We start from the raw sequence: 17,211 nt of genomic DNA, 5'->3' as shown, positions 1-17,211 counted from the left end.
TGCTATCAGATACTGGTGTGGCTTCGCTTTCTTTGTAAAACCTAAATTATCCGTGTTATTATTTGTTATAAGGCTGTTGTGTTTTGGTGCACCAATGTTGTCCTACTTTATATTGAAGCTTTTTAATATGCTTGTAATAATGACTGTCCACCTGCATTTACATACTCGAGCATAGCAGGATATTTTAAATGTCTCTCATCACTCTTGTATAATAAAATCTATGCAAATAAGAGAAAATCTACATTTTTACTGGCTCTTACCTACTCGTACTGTGAAGGATCATTGAGGACAAAACTCACTCCAAACATGCTTTGGAAGTTGACGGAGGACAAGCAATGTCTGTCACACGCTAACCAAATTTGCACATTGTAAAGAGGACATGTATGTGCATATTTTCAGTCTTTCAAATATCTAAAGAATCTTTGTGATACATGGAAACCCAAAGAGAGAGGTTCCTGAATCCTTTTTTCATGAGGTGACATTAATGGCGGTTGATCCTCTGTGCTGGCTGGAAACAATATTAGATATTTTGAAATATAAAGAAAAAAATTTTTTTCTTTTTTTTTTTTTTCAATTCCTCGTGGGGTTTGCTTTGCTTTAAACACCAAAATTACTCAGGAGAGAATGGACAAAAGAAAGAATGAAGAAATGGATGGTTGGATGACAGTGCAATGATGTGCAAATAGTAAATCGAGACAGGTGGGTGGGCAGACGCAGAGAGGAATGAAAAACAGAACAAGGAAGGAAGGGAGGGAGATAGACTGACAGATGAGAAGAAGAGAAAGATAATGAGGCAAAGGGATGGAGATGAGAGAGAGGAGTTGTGCCAGCAAACACAGAAAATCAAATGGGGAAAATTAAAAAGGAACCTAGGATTGAAAGGATGAAGGCAGAGGAGGAGGAATTAAGGCCAGGTGATAAGAAACGGACAAGAGGACTAATTGAAAGCAAGTGAGGGAGAAAAGTATGGACTTGTGTTAGTAGAAAAAGTGTTTGGGAGACAAAGAGAGAATGTGTGAGGGGGAGATAGGGTAGCAAAACAAATTAAGAGAGGAGGGCAAAAAGGAAGGGAAGGCAGAAAGAGTGACAGAATGAAAGAGTGAAATCAGATGGAAAGGCCTCTTTTGTTCATGCAGGCTGAAAGTTGAATCACAGTTTACAAGCGTCTGCCTTCAGAAAGCCACGTTTGTGTGTTTTCATTAGGCGCTGATACAGGAACAGAAGCATCGTACCATATGCTCGTTGTTCTATCTTGTACTTCAGTGGAGTGCACCCAAATCAACATCTTTTCTTGGCCTAAGTTTGAAGCGATTGTGTATATATTATTGAACAAACCTGGCTAGTCTGTGGAGGAGAAACTTCAGTGATTATTGTAACAAAACAAACAAGTGTGTTCTGATGTGATACTTGCAGCACAAAATATCCTGTTAGTGTACTGTAGTAGTCACAATTCAAACTGCTTAAGGAACATACAGTAAGATGATGAAATGTTTGTGAAAGGCCTGAATGCAGGGAAGGCTTGTGCTCTGTTGCAACTTTAATTATTCCAGGACCTCTTTGTACCACATAATTCATTTCTGACCACTTGCAGTCACCTGATATGGCGCTTGCATTTGCAAACGATCTCATCTGTCATAATGATTCCCACAGAAAATTGCAATGAGCTGTCAAGGAATGATATATAGGATAGGGCACAGGTCCACTATTCAAAGGCTGGCATTCCTGCCAGACACAGCAACCACACAATGGGGGATTTTAGTGGATGCAGAGACGGGGAACCGTGCACCCTGCACAGGCCCAGATGTCCACTGTAGCTACTGTTCTTCAGCACAGTACACTATATGTAAGGGAAGACAAGTAATGACAGATTTCATACCTGTGGTCATTTTTTTTTAGGCAATAATAGCTGATAAAAAAAAGATGAAGAGCTGGAAAGCAGATTTAGATGTTTTGAGGTATAATGTTGTTCAGTTTGACCTTCTCAGGTGAACTCTAAGCTTGTGGGGAGCAGCCTTTAGAGACCTGCTGGACTTTGCAGTTTTGTCCATTCAAAGACCTGCAAATTGTTTGAAGAACACCAGATTTATTATCAGCCTTGATAACCTTTCTCTTTTCCACAGGCTGTTCTTGTTTTTCTTCTGCCATACGAGAGAGCAACTAAGCACAGAGTCTAAGGCCTGAAATCCGGTCAAAATACAGAAAATACCAGGTATCTACAAATCTAGACAGCTCAGAAAAGTTACATTTTCTTGCTGTTTCTCCTCTTACACTCAGTAGTTGCAGTAAGTGGAATTCTACATGACTGTAGGTGACCGGGTACTGTCAAGCGCTGGGCCTAACAATTTTTCTGGAGGAAACCCTGGACTTTATCCTTGTCTGTCTGTCTTTCATTCTTGCCATCTCCAAGATAAACGGTCAGTGTAAAGATAAATGATGTGACGAGGACATGACGAACGATGGAAAAAAAACCAGATGATGATAAAGATGACAGAAGGATGAAACATGGCTTCAGGGAAAGTTCATTCAAGGTCCTGTGTGCAGTTTTATTTTTGGGAAGCAAGGGCACAGGTGCAAAGTGCAGTCAGCTGTAGAGATCACACAGGGCATGGTGTCTATGTCTGGTATTTCTGAGGCCAGAGACATGTGGTTCACCTGCCTTGCAGTGAGAAACTAAGTGGGATTTTGAGGAATAACTTGGTGAGTGGGTGTGCTACTGTGGGAACTGGCATGGATCCATCTCCTCTCACCTCTTTAAAAGCAATCCACTCTCCATGAAGCAGTGAAGTAATGACTGTTTGGTAAAGTGGAAGAGTGTCTTTTTCGTAGGATCCACATTTCCTAAAGTATTTATGAATAAACATAAATCATACATAAAAGGGGGTTATTTTTTGGGGGAGGCAGGTGATAGTGGCTGCTTTTGCCACAAAGTAGTAAAAATAGCACAGTCTGGAGCTCTGCTTTTTGGGTTGTGAGACAGCAAGCACCTTCCTTTCAGGCACATGCTCTAGTGTACCTGTCCTCTTTCTTTGACAGTCTACATTCTAGCAAGAAATGAGCTGAGATGCAAATCCCCCAATGTCTGAATGTCCTGAAGCGAGTGCCTGAAAATGTGGCCCATTATCCCAACAATTAAAAAATATCACGTCTCAACTCTCTCTACGATGGCCAGCTTTACATTCGACCTTTGAGTGTGGCAATTAGGAAAAGCTATAAAGTTTTGAATTCCAGTCAGACAGTACACATATGAGTTGGTTCTTTCAAAGCATACCTCGGCTCCAAGGAGTCTAAAATCTCCTCCAAGGACAAAAACGCTTCCAGCTGTAGCTTTTCCTCTGATGTCGTCTCGCTCACATTGCTTTTCACCTTGTAGCTTTCAAAAAGAAAGGTACCCCCTCACAAAAAGCACTTTGTTAGTATTTTGTCAATTTTCTTTCAAATTGCTACCCAATTTTTTTTATTTGTGAAAATATATTTTGCCATATTTGCTATAGACACACACATACACACACTGAACCCTGTAATTGACAACCCTGACATCTTCATCCTGGATGTTTCTGTGACTCATCGGGCTGGCCTTCATTTTACAGCGTGCACCATTACCCGTGTCAGCACGCCATACACATACACACGCCTGATATGCTGAAAAAAAAATTACCACACACATGGGAAACTGCAAAAGAGGGTTTTGTGACGCTATTTTTTATTCTGTACATTTGTATGTTTGTGAGAAGAAAAAACGAAACCACATTTATTTGTATTAGTCTCCTAATTTATATAAACTTGTTAAATGTTTCCCATCAGTCTTACATGGATTCATATGATTGCTGCAGATGTTTAAGATTCTGGAAATTTTAAATATTTTATTTACTTTACTCTGTTTAATCTGCAATAATGCACCATAATGGATGAAATCCTATTTTTGTAGTGTCACACAATGCACTCAAAAAATAAGCCTACACCTTGATTTAACAAAGAATGATAGAATATATGTATATAACAAAAATAATCATAGCTGACCACTGTTAACTGGTGACCACTGACATGGTTAACTGTGAATATGTAAAAACTAAGGTAGTGTGTTAGTGAAACAGCTGGCTAAACTTCGCACATTCAATCAACCAAGAAATTTCTCACATTCTGGTGCAGCCTGCACATATTCAACTAGCTTATTTAAATAAATGTAAATAATCCATAATGGTAGAAGTTACTATCCCATCTTTATCATCTGTAAAATAGTTAATTGCTAATGTACTCAAGGGGTTTTTACAAGTTTTTTTCAAACTGGACTTTTCTACCTCACACATGGTGACCAAGCTGAATAGCAAGAGAGAACAGAATAAAAGTGAAGGCTAAGCTAAGGACACTATGACTAACATGCTGGGCTCCCATTAAAAGCCAGAAGCCAGAAGCACAATGTTTGTGTGCAAACGCGAAGGCCACTCACCTCTCAGTTTACTTCCAGGCTGTGTTAAGGGGACATCAAATCAATGCCACGTAATCAGGCTAGCTTCTGGAGACGATAGCTAATTGCAATAGCACGATGGAAGTAATTTACATTTAATACTCTCAATAGTCTCGAGCCACCCTTCATTTCCTCATATTTTGCCAGGAAATGATACAAGGAAAATTCTAATGCTCTTAAAAGTCAATATTTGATATGACCACCTTTATTCTTGAGCGCAGCCTGAACTTTGTTGGGAAAGCTTTTTTGTAATTTCTTTAAGTAGTCTTCAGGAACGGCACTTCTTGAAGGACATTCAAAGCTCTTCTTTGAATATTGGCTGCCATTTGCTCCAATCTCTCTCAAGACCAATAGCACACTGCTTCAATAATTTCGAACTTTCCAAGTATGCTTTTACTGCATTGGCAGTGTGTTTGCAATCATAGTCATGCAGGAACATGAAGCTGTTGCTAATCAAACGGTACTGCATGATGGTTCAGAATTTCTGACTCGTAATTCCAATTTTGATGAGACCCCCAAGCCTCAACTCAGATACAAGCAGCTGAAAACTAATAATGACTGATCAAATCATTGAGCTGTAGTTGGCTAACTGTATTTCCTAATTAAATTCAAGCTTAGTGCCGTCCAATTACGGTAATATCTAATCTGATTTTAGATTTGATAACACAAGATCTGATCACATTTTGGGAGTAATAAACCTGTTATTACTGTAATGCAACTCCTGGTGTGTTTGTTTGTTTCACAAAGAGAGAGAGGACAGGAGAGAGTGAGTGAGAGAGCTTACAATAGCAGAGTACACAAGACTTTAAAAAAAGTCAGAGAGACTTTATAGGAGCAAGAGAGAGGTATACACGGAGAGGTATGCAGGAGAGTTTTGTTCTTTTGAAAGAGAACTTGATTAATTTCATTGGGCCCGACCCCCTAAACAAATCCAATATAACTGTCTGCTAGCTGCTTATGCTGTGTGTGGGTTGGTGTGTGGGTTGTTTGTGTGTGAGTACACGCGCTTCTGTATTCTTCTTAGGGTGTCTATGTTTGTGCGTGAGCATGTCTTTATGTTTGTCATTGTGTTTTTCTTTGTATACTTGTCTGTGAGTGTCTATTCATTTAGTGGCGGATAGGTCACGGCTTGGGTCAAGGTGACTTGGTGAATCAAAACAAGCTAATTAGCTGCTAACCTAATTAGCTTGTCTAACAACACAGGTTCAAAAAAACAAAAAAACAAAAATGAAAAGGCAACATTCACCCCTCCCTAAGCCTCTCGCCACCCATTCCTTAATGAAATATGTGTCTCCTCTCTCTCCTTTCTTCTCCTTATCATAATCAGTCTCTTCTGGGCATAGACTCAGAGTTTAACCTCCTCAAAGTCAATTTACCTTCCTACCTCTCTCTCTTTGCCTCTCTGTTTTCCCTCCCTGTTCCTGTCCTCGTTGTACCCCCATTTTTCTCTGTCTGACTTTTTCTTTCCTGTCTCTTCTCTCCCCTGCAACTTCAGCTGCCCTCTGTCTCTCTCAGTGGGTGAGCTACACTCCTCCTGGGGGCCCAGGAGGAGGTAATACAGAACTAAATCTATTCCACTTTACCCCCGCGGGCTGGTTCTTGTGGAATTTTATTAATGACAAAAATACTGAGTGAACACCAAACAACACTCTGCACATTAAAACATTCCCACGGTGCTGAACAAGCTCTTTTTCAAACTCCATTGGCTTAGGAAGATCATGTGATATGATTATAACTTCCATAACAGCAACTAAATGAGTCTGGAGACAAGGTTATTTTGTCAGCTGCTGCTTTCAATGCTGAGAAAAAAAATCTTTGAAACTGAACTTCTAAATCTTGTTTTGCTCTTACTGATCTGCCTTTGCTCAATGTTAAATTACTTACAGCTCAGTTAGCGCCTAAATTAGTTTGTCTGTGTCCTTTTTACAGTACCAAAGTGGAAAGAAACTCACTATGAAGATAATGGTTAATGTAATGGGACGCTGATATGAAATGGAGAAAGCATATTCAAAATTAAAGGAGAGGAATCACTGATTTTACACATCAAAGGGTGTTTGCAGTTGTTAGCTATATATATAAATATATATGTACGTGGAAATGAATATAATGCCTCGTGACTTGAAATGAAGTGGGCGACGTTTGGAAAAGGCATTTGTTCACACATCCGTCTATCACAGCTATGAAAGAAGACAAAACGAAGAATGAACATTGATTCATTAATATGTCAAATTCTGTAAACCTTTTCTTTATATTGACTTTTTTTTTTCTTCAGTACTCTAATCAGATATGGGTGTGGTGGTAAAGCATAAATGCCTTTACTGTGTTTCAGGCTTAGAAAAGACGCTTTGATTCTTTGATTTTTTTTTTTCAATTTTTTTTTCTGTTGAACAAAAAATATATAAATATAAAAAGCAGTTTAATGTGTCAGCTTAGGTGTTTTTCTATGGATGATTTTCCAATTTGAATTTACAATTTAGCTGTAGTCAAGTAGTTATTATAGCACCGACTGAGATACATAAATTTAATTAAAAATAATAGGAGTAAAAAAAAAAAAGAGGAGCTATTATGCTTTCTTAGGTTTATTTTTTATTTTATTTTTTGATCATACCTCTTGTGATCAAAAAGTTTAGCAATAAGGACCTTGAACATGAGATCAGCCAAAATTAAATCCAGATTTTCTGCTCTTGGCTCTGTTTGATGTCAACAGAGCCTTAATATGGCCTCCTCAGACACACGGCTCCGGCTGTGAGTGCAGAAGCCAGAATAAAAAGAAATTTGGCTTAAAGGAAGGTAGGAGGGAGCTAAAATGGGCATCGAGGCCTAGTTTAAGATAAATAACAAGTTTTAAAGTTATTCTATTAAAGTCCAAGAACAAAGTTTTACTTGATTAAAATTTGATCTCACATTCAAGATCACCTTCCTGGGCTGTCCATTACGCCTGCTATTTTTACGTTCTGCGATTTCGCCACATCACATCAAACTTGCAAAAGGAGCAAACATCAGCTTCTGTTTCGTGTTGCCTCAGAGCACACGGAGTTTCTTGGCCACATAAACATAATCTTTGCCCAACACCTGGACCCCTCCCTGTAACTTTATCTTCCGAAAAATGACAGTCAAGATGAAGGATCGCCGTTTTGACACACTGGAGGAGATCCAGCACCCAGAGGCACAAGTGCACGTACAACTGAGAGGTGTGAAAATCGCAATCATGCTGTAAATGTAAGTGGTATATGAGATAAGAGCCTTGAATGTGAGATCAGAGATTCAGGTTTTCTGCTCTTAGCTGTGTTAGGTGTCAACAGAGCCTTATTACGGTCATCTCAGGCACAGCTCTGGCTGAGAGTCCAGAAGCCAGAAAAAAAAGAAGATTTGGGTTAAAGGAAAGGAGGAGGGAGCTAAAATGAGTTGTTTCAGGAGGTGGGACCTCTGAATTGAGCAGCTGCATCAAGACAAATAAGATAAATATTTTCAGCTGTGAGTCATGTAAATTTATTGTAGTTTAGTCCAAAAAATGAAAGTCTAAAGTAAAAAAATGAGCACATTTCAAAGACCCACAAGAACCAGAGAGGTGTAGTGTTGTCCTCGGTTTATCTCTTTCATTTAAGATACTTTTCATAAAAAAATTGCAACAATGAGTTTGACTGTAACAAGCTGGAGTTCTTGTTTGTTATCTGGGTGCACCCATGCAGCAGTTACTCGCTGCCCCATCCTGGCTCCATATTTGACCTTGGCTTCATCCTCTTCCATAAAATTCAAGTTGAAAGGTTGCCATTTTTCATACAGATTCAGCACGTCGCAGATATGTCTTGACGTTTGAACAGGAATTCTACGGTGCGTCCAAGTGGAGAAGGAGAGCTGCGAGTGATGTGTCACTGCACAAGGTGAATGCTTTGCTCTTTGCTTCACATAGGCTCAGATACTAAACTTTTTATTACTCTTAATCGAAATTAATATACAGAGAAAGTCTTCCCCATGTGCAAGACCGCATCTTACACCATCTCTCATCAGGAATACCAATCGTTACGACATTAAATCCAGGTCAAGCACCTAATATTGATAATTTTTCATGTGTGAAATCTTGGGCCCTTTTTTCTTTGGGTGTTTGACTATGATATTGTGTGTGACCACATAGCAATAATTACCCAGAAAAAGCCTCTAAACTCCACAGATGCTATTCAGATTGAGCATCCACAGAGTGTCCTAGAACAATCTACTGAGGCCCCACTGTGCAACCAACAGGACCCAAAGGACTTTCTGTCAACTTCCTGGTGCCAAACACCACAGGAGGTCCCATATGTTCAAGCCCTGAAAGTTCAGGCTTGTTTTGGCAGCATTAGGGGAACCTACACGATATCACACAGTCGGTTTTAATGTTGTGAATGCTTGGTGTGTGCAAGGGAGAATTAGAAGGCAGAGATAAAGAGCGGGAGCGAGGGAAGGTGTCAGCAAATTTTAATTTACGCCATTTGATTTTGTTGTTTGAGCTTCATCCAAGTTACGCAGCTTCAGCATGCAATCAAGCCTCAGTCAACATCCAAATGGAGGCTTCTTATTATCTTAGATTATATGTATTATTTTACTTATTTGTTTTGAAATATTATGTGCACATGTGAGATTAGGGGATGTAGAGAAAGAACGGAAGATGAAAGACGAGCGTGCAGAAAAGTAAAGACAGAATGTGGAGCCAAGAGAGCGAGTGAGGCAGTCTGGCTTGTACGGTTAAATGAACTCCAATCAGACATTTGAGATAACGGTTCATCATGGATTTGGCTGAGGATTAAATGGTATTGGAGATCCTGTAAAGATATGCTACATTACTTTTTATTAATACTGCCAACTAAACTTTGTTAGACATGTAAAACTGTGGGTATTGACCACAAACTCTGAGGCACAAATTTTAATTTAAGATTCATTTATTTAAAATTGACAAGTCAGATAAAATCAGCATTAAACCAACATTTTTACACTGAAAACCCTGATATGAGTCAAACATAACAGCAGTGAACACCATAGGCAAAAACATAACTAAAAAAAAAAAGGATTCATGTTCTATTCATGAAATGACTGCTAGTGTTTGTTCAGAGCAACTATGATTTGGTTAAAATTATGTCCATTACTTCTCAGCAATCGTACACAAATGTGGCACCTTTAACATTAAACAGTAATGAGTCTGGAGTCCATTTACCAGCACCAACGCCTCAAACTAAAAGGCTTGAAATCCAGTATAGAGCTGCATGTTCTCCCTGTGCCTCAATTAGATAAATGGAAGAAAATGGATGGATGGATGTCCCCACTCCACCCTCTCCTTTTTAAAGTGTGTGCACATTCCCTTATATTGGTCGACACTCTTTTGCTGCAAATTCAAGTTTCTGATCAGCAGGCCAGCATGCATTTTAATCATTGAATTCATAATGGACCAAACTCCACATTTTTCAAAATTCAGACGAAAGAGTTCATTTTGCATCATATTTTGAGTCATGATTTTATACTATAGATTTGTATGAAAGTACACCCTCTTTCAATTCGAAGGTTTTATATTTCAGGACATTAAAAAAAATCCTTACCAGGGCTTGATATATGTTATGTTTTATTTATCATTGTACCAAATAAAGCTCCTTGAGGCAACTGTTGTTTTGACGCTATATAGAAAATAGTCAATTTAATTTTGAACATTAGGTAAAGGCAACCTCAGCTAAATAACAACTATTTATATATATATATATATATATATATATATATATATATATATATATATATATGTGTATTGCAAAGTGTAATCACAATAAATAAAAATGAAGGCAAAATGCAGAAGCATTGTGTGAAAAAAAGTACAAATTTACCCCAAAGAGTTGATTCTGTTGATCTGGATGTAACGATTTCATCCAAGTGACTTCTTCAGTCTCAGCTGACTGCAGGTTTCTCCAACCTTATAAACAGTACATTTGCATAATGACTGAAACTAGCACCACTGGCGAACAATAGGCTGTGAGGTCAGTTTCTTGATCATTAATATGCAAATGGTCATGACCATTGATCAGCAACCTCTGTGAGTACCATTAACACTACGTCCAGATGAACAGAATCAACTTTTTGGGATTTCCTGACCTGGATGATTGAGCAGGCATCAAAACACAAGTACACATTTACTGTTTCCACAGGAATTAAGAGCGTAAGTAGCAGCCATATCAAATCTACATGAATTGACAATCAGCAAGTGTGAGAACCTCTGTAAAAGCAAAAGTTTTAATAGGTGTGTATTAACACAATGCTAAGCAGGAGAGACCTGGGTGATGATCTCAAGCTCCCGATCAGTCTTGTAAGAGCTATGTGGCTGTATGGAAGTTCAATGCTCTACAGTAAGGAAGATTATTCACTAAAACATTTAAAACAGTTAACAGTTTTTGCAGGAGCGGATGTCCCAGCAAATTTAACCCAATGTAAAAAGAAACTCATAAATACATTAATAAAAAATAAAAGCAAGAGTCACATCTTAGACTCTGCAGGCCCAAGGTAGGACCCTAACTGTCAAAGTTCATGGCTGCAGATTCAGAGAAGACTGAACAAGTGTGGGTGGGTTTTTTTTTTTTTTTTTTTTACAGTGTCCACAGTTAAATCTGAACAAACCACAAGATTTTTGGACCAAAATGGAGATGCTGGGCCATAATGCACTGCACCACGTTTGCTAAAATGCAAACACAGCACACCAGCATTTAGCTGATTTGCAGTCACACGACCCGTACACCTCAGTCTTTGACTCAACCATAAACTTTTCTGTATACTAAAATGTTCTAGAGTGAAATTTGAGACTGTCTATCCAACAGCTACTTTTTGGCCAAAATTGGGCCATACAACAGGACGATGACCCCGAACACAGCAGCAAATCAGAATGGAAAGGAAAAGAAATCAAGGTATTGCAGTGGTCCTGTTCAAAGTCCAGACCTTAACCCGGTTGAAATGTTGCGAGACGACTTTAAAATAGCTATGCGTAAATGACTGCCTGCATGGCTGCCCTCAGTGTTGTAAATAAGAGTGGCCCAAAATTCCTCCACAATGATGTGAGACAATGATAAAGTCAAAGAGAAAATAATCCAGTTAAGTTACTGCTGTTGAAGGTTTGTTAACAAATTGCTTTTGCACTTTAAAAATTAATAATAATAACTGAGAGTGTCTTTATTCAAAGTATGTCACAGCTTAAGCAAAAAAGTTCAAATATTCTCCCGTAAAAAGAATAAATAACGCAAACCATAAAAGTATTGATTCATTTCTTTCACTTTTCATAGACAAACATCTGTTAGATCTGTCATAATGAGTTCTTAATCTTCTCCTTTTCCTCATCATGTTTATAGTATATTTAGACTTTAGCGTGAGGGAAGTAAAAAAACTAATGAAGCAAAGCTCTGTGTTTTCAATCACTCGAAACAAACATATTAGTTATTGTGAGTTTATTGTGTTTAATGGTCTTATTCTTGGATATCACACTTTTTAGGCCATGAAAGTGGAGACACACAAGTCACTTTTTGGCACATAGCTACCTCTGAGGCTGACCTGCTTTGAACAAATGTTTTAATTTAGAAGGCTGTCATATTTCATGCACACGGGCCATTAGCCCAACCCAGCAGGGAACCTTACAGGCCCTTTCTAAGAGTTTGATAATAAGCCAAAAATCCACACAGAAGTAATGTTTTGAAATACTGTCAGAGATTTAGTGATTGTTATTGATTGCAATATAAATAAATCCATGCATACATTTATGAACAGCTGGAAAAATGCAGAACGATTTTGTTGTGGAGGCTTTATCATGCCTGCGAGGGAATGTCAAATGTTAAACCTGCTCGCTTCAGTTGCTTCCATCTTGCTGCATGCCTGTACTGAAAACACACCAGCGTCACACACTCCCTGACCTTGCTTCAACATTTTTCCACATTCAGCTCAATGCTAACTTACAAAGAGGTCAAAATGCCATTACATCGCTTTCTGAAATGCTTTAGAGCCCTGCTCTTTTCTATTTTATGAAGGCATACCCGTTATCTTCCCTCCGAAAGCCACTCTGTATCACCTTGTGCATCATTACACCAGTGGCTTCCTCCCCATTTCATATCCATTTAATATGAGACTGCATATTGCTTTCTAATAAACAGAAAACGATCGGATAGGAACAGGATTGTGGAGGGCTCCAAAGGAGGTTAGTTATCTCAGTCTCCTATTGATCTAAATGATGGCGTATCGACCCATGCTAGATTATACTTTTTAATGTGCTAGAAGACTTTTCAGATCCATTCTGACTCAGGTCTTCTCATCTTTGTGACAATAACAACAAAACAACAAGGTAATCATCAGTCTGTAAAACAATTAGGCTTAATATTTTGTCATGAAGTGTCAGCGTGACACTGCTTAAACAATGAAAACAAGCAAAGCAATCTTAATCATTTGCCTTGATTTGATTTGGAGATATTATTTCCTCATTAGGTTATTCTAATTTTGTCAGCTTCACATAAACATCAGATTTTTCTTCTGACACTTCTCTTTTACTTACCCCAGTATCTCCCTGCTATTTTCTTCCTTTTTTTTTTTTTTTTTTTTTAACTTATCGGATATAGATGCACAGTATGGTGTCATTAAATGTCACACGAACAACATGGCAATTGTCCTTAAGGAATTTCATTCTGTATTATAGTGCATTTTATTCCATGATTGTGTTTTTGATTGTGAAATGATACCTTAGTCATTTTACCATTAAACACCATTGAACACAGGTCTTGATAATAATTTAGCTTTCCTACTTTCAGCATTGCAAATTGTGTGCGGCTATCAATGAATACTTATTACACGGGTGAAATAATGTTAAGGACAAAGAAAAACCTTTAACCTTTTTTATTTTAAAATGGGATTAGGCGAGCAATAAACATGGAGCCAGACGTGCCACTTACATTGATTTCTGAACCCATTTTCACTGATCACTGGCTAACCTGTTTATTGTGTAGGTTACTAAAGGTCTTTATTTTTAGAAAGATTTTCTTTTATTTGGAACCAGAGTGTTTGTGTGTGTCGCTGGAGAAGGGATAATGCTGGAGAGAAGACCTAAATGTGGGGTGCAGAGGCACGCTGAAATCAACAAAGATCAATGGTTGTTGCAGAGAACACTAAATTCAAAGGTTGACGCAAAAACAGCTGAACGCACTGAGCATAAACAGATGAACCGGTAAGGACAGAGAGAGAAACGTGACTATATATATATACACACACAGATGATGAAACGAGACACAGGTAGAAACAAGCAACAAGGTGGAAACAGTCAAAGGAAAAACTACCAAACAATGACAAAGGAAGTGAAAGAAACAAAAACAGAAAGTAAAGCCAGAACAAGGTGCATGAGAAAAACCTTCAAAGTAAAGACCTTTCTACAATGTTGCGATTTTGTGAAAAATTCGTCCTCCAAAAACACACTACAACAAAAAAAGGTGGTTGACATCAAGCGATGATGAGCTGCTAATGTTTCTAAACAAGAAAAGGAAGAAACTGAGATTCTGGTTTCTTCCGATTCTCAAGAGAAGGCAGCATCAGGGAGAATTTCATGGTTTGATCCAGCAGTTGAAGCTGCATCAATTTCATACATATTTCAGGATGTCAGTGGGGCAGTTTGACCTGTTGTTGGCAGAGATGGGACCACATCTGAGGAGGCAGAGAAATAGTTAAAGAGAGCCGCCTGAACCGCAGCAGCTTGTGTTTTCAGTAAAATAGTATTATTTTAATATTTCATTATCATTGTGTATTTAGAACAGGTCTAGTGTTTTGAGCTACAAGCGCAATTGTTGCCAAATGCTCTGATCTGATTGGTCAGATCTGTTTATTTGGATGCAAAAAGCTGGAAAAATAAATGCCCCCAAATCAGCCTTCAAAATTATGCTTTCAATGTGAACTGCTGCATTAAGAATAGGTTCATCTGAAAAATGTTTTATAGGTACTGACAAATTTTTTTGCACATCTAGTGTATAAAGGCCATAAAACAGGAACAAACCCCCCCTCCCCTTAAAAACCCCAAATAATCAACACTAACACATTTAACTGATGTTAGGCTCATTCGGATTGCAGCATTAGCAGAAAGTGGGCATTAAGGTCTCAGTCAGGCCTTTTGAACACCTGGCAACCACTAATCGCTAAGGAAAACTGCATATTCCCCAATGAGCTGACCAATAGTTGCTGACTAGAAAAAATCTGTTATAAATAGTTTTAAACACTTCTGCACCAAAATCCTTCTTGTGAATGCTTTAATTGGAAGCATGGAAGATGCCATCCTGACTGACTGACTGGCAGGCAGGCAGACAGGCACGTAGGTAGGTTGGGATGTGGTTGGTCCCCTGGCCTCTGTGTCATGTTCACAAAGACAGGATAAAAGAGAAAAACAAAGCAAAACAAAAAAAGAGAAAACAGCAAAAGAAAACAAGCCAGCCAATATAAGATGAACGGAGACAGTATGTAACACCATGCTCTGTACAGCATGTAGAAGTTTGAAAACGTGAATGCCACCAAACGTGAAGAGCGTTTAATGATGCAAATGCAGTCACATTTTGTAAAGCCTTCCTATTGAATTGTTTAAAGGCATTTAACTGATGTTCGGCTCATTCGGATTGCAGCATTAGCAGACAGTGGGCATATTCAAACTCTTAATTACTCGAGCAACCCTCTGTATTGATGCTATCTACATTGAACGTGTCATCATAAACAAACCACAATTTTGTTTTTGTATTTTAGTGTCTTAACAACAAGTCTTTCAAAGGTTCAGCAGAAGATTTCCATAATTACTATTTCTCTCTCGCTGTGTGTCTCACTTTGTCACTCATTCACACACACACACGCACTTGTGCACACACTCACACAAACACACACATTTTGGCTGTATTTGCTTATCTTCCAAAAACAAAGCGTGGGCACGCAGAGTTGTTATTAATTTTTTAGAATAACTTCAAACAATTGATGCGTCTTTACTGCTAACATTTCATTTCACATCCACATGTTATATCTGTTTTTCTTTTTTAAATCCGACATTCTTTTGTGAAGTCTGTGTTCATTAAAGGAGGCCTAGCCCTATTGCTCAGAGGCACTGACAGCCTCTTTCCTCCTAAACATTAGAGTCTTGTTTGAAGATTTTTATTTATGACATCCACAGAAGCAGAAGAAGGTTAGCACTTAGGTGAGCTACCATGGAAATTTAAACATGATCGCCATAAATGCATGTAAAAACATCACTGTAAACCACCATTGCTGACTAACAGGTGATCTAAAGCGTAAAAATCCCAGCAGTGACAGCTTATCTCCTAAAAAATATGCCAAAAGAGAAAAGAAGTCAAGGTTTACTACACTTAGGTAAATAAACTCCACCTCTATCATCACTCATAACCTCACATGTAACGCATATTGAAGGCAAGCCGACATGCTGCAGGACAGCTAGGCAGATCAAAGAGACAGTCAGACAGGCATACAGATGTGCCCCGTTCAATACAATCTGACAATGTGTGCAACCTCTGCAGAGGGCCAATAGCTTTTCATGGATCGGAAATTAACTTCATTTAATGAGATGTGTGCATGTTCTGGGGTTGTGTGTGGGTGGGTATTAGAAAGAGTGAAAAGACAGACGTGTGAGAGGGGAAGTGTCCAGGGAGCAAGAAAGCAACAAACAAAAAGGAGAAAAAAAGTGAAATGGAAAGAGTCCTTAAGTAAATATTTATAAGTAGGTGATGAAGAGGAAAAAATGACTCATGGTCAGAAAAAAAAAGAGGAAAATGGGAATATATGGAACGGGAGACGGAAGCCAAGACAACAGGAGAGTGACAGAGATCAATAGTGAGAAGTGGGCAGTGTAGGAAAAGAGTGAGCGAGGCTAAAGAGATGAAAGGCTGTCTGCACATTTGTTGCCTAAGTGCAGAATTGAAATTGATCCCAGAGACATGTGTGTCTGTGTGTTGTGATTGGCATGTCAGGAAGTGGGTTTACAAACATAGAAGTGCACTATTGGCTACACCCATATGAACTTTGTATGGCCTCTGTATCGGTGTTCTTGCAGGCATATTAGCGAGAGGAAGAGACGGGTCATCAGACTGATTGATTAAAATGGGAAGAGAAAGAAGAGCATCTGGACTTTGGTCAGATACTTCTTAATAGGGGTCAAATATTTTCCACTGACTGTTAATGCTGGGTCACCTTGCAATAGTTTTCCCTTTAAATTACCTTTAAAGGGAGGAAGAAGACGAAGGACTTGATGTTTGTTGCTTTCAACATGTTAAAGCCCTTTGTGCTGTTAGAAAAAATTGTATTTTGTATATCAATTCAGGATGTGTGCATCTGCATTGCATAAAGATCATATCATAGTCAACATTATATGCAGGGTGTTAGAGTTTTCTAATTCAATAGCGGTACATAAGGGTAGAATATAAAGAAATCAGTAGGTAAGGCAGTGAAAACATACTGGGGTTATTATGAATTGTGTAAATTGCTTTCTGCAATGGAGAACACCTGGTGTTTATAAATGATGAATACTTTTGGAGGCAGATGTTTCACAAAGCCAGTGATTGTTTGGGTAATTATAGTATGGATTTACTGTGAAACACCTGTGTTCACTTATATATATCCTTATAAAACATGTAGTCAGATGCATTTCATGTCATTTGTCACCAACCAATAAAACAGGTGCAGCAATATTTCCTCTGCTAATAAAAGGGAAACAAAATTATGTTTTTGTTCCAAGATTTGTTTTC

This window comes from Oreochromis niloticus, linkage group LG1 (assembly GCF_001858045.2).
Source record: "Oreochromis niloticus isolate F11D_XX linkage group LG1, O_niloticus_UMD_NMBU, whole genome shotgun sequence".
Lineage (NCBI taxonomy): Eukaryota > Metazoa > Chordata > Actinopteri > Cichliformes > Cichlidae > Oreochromis > Oreochromis niloticus.
This window is presented reverse-complemented; position numbering follows the sequence as displayed.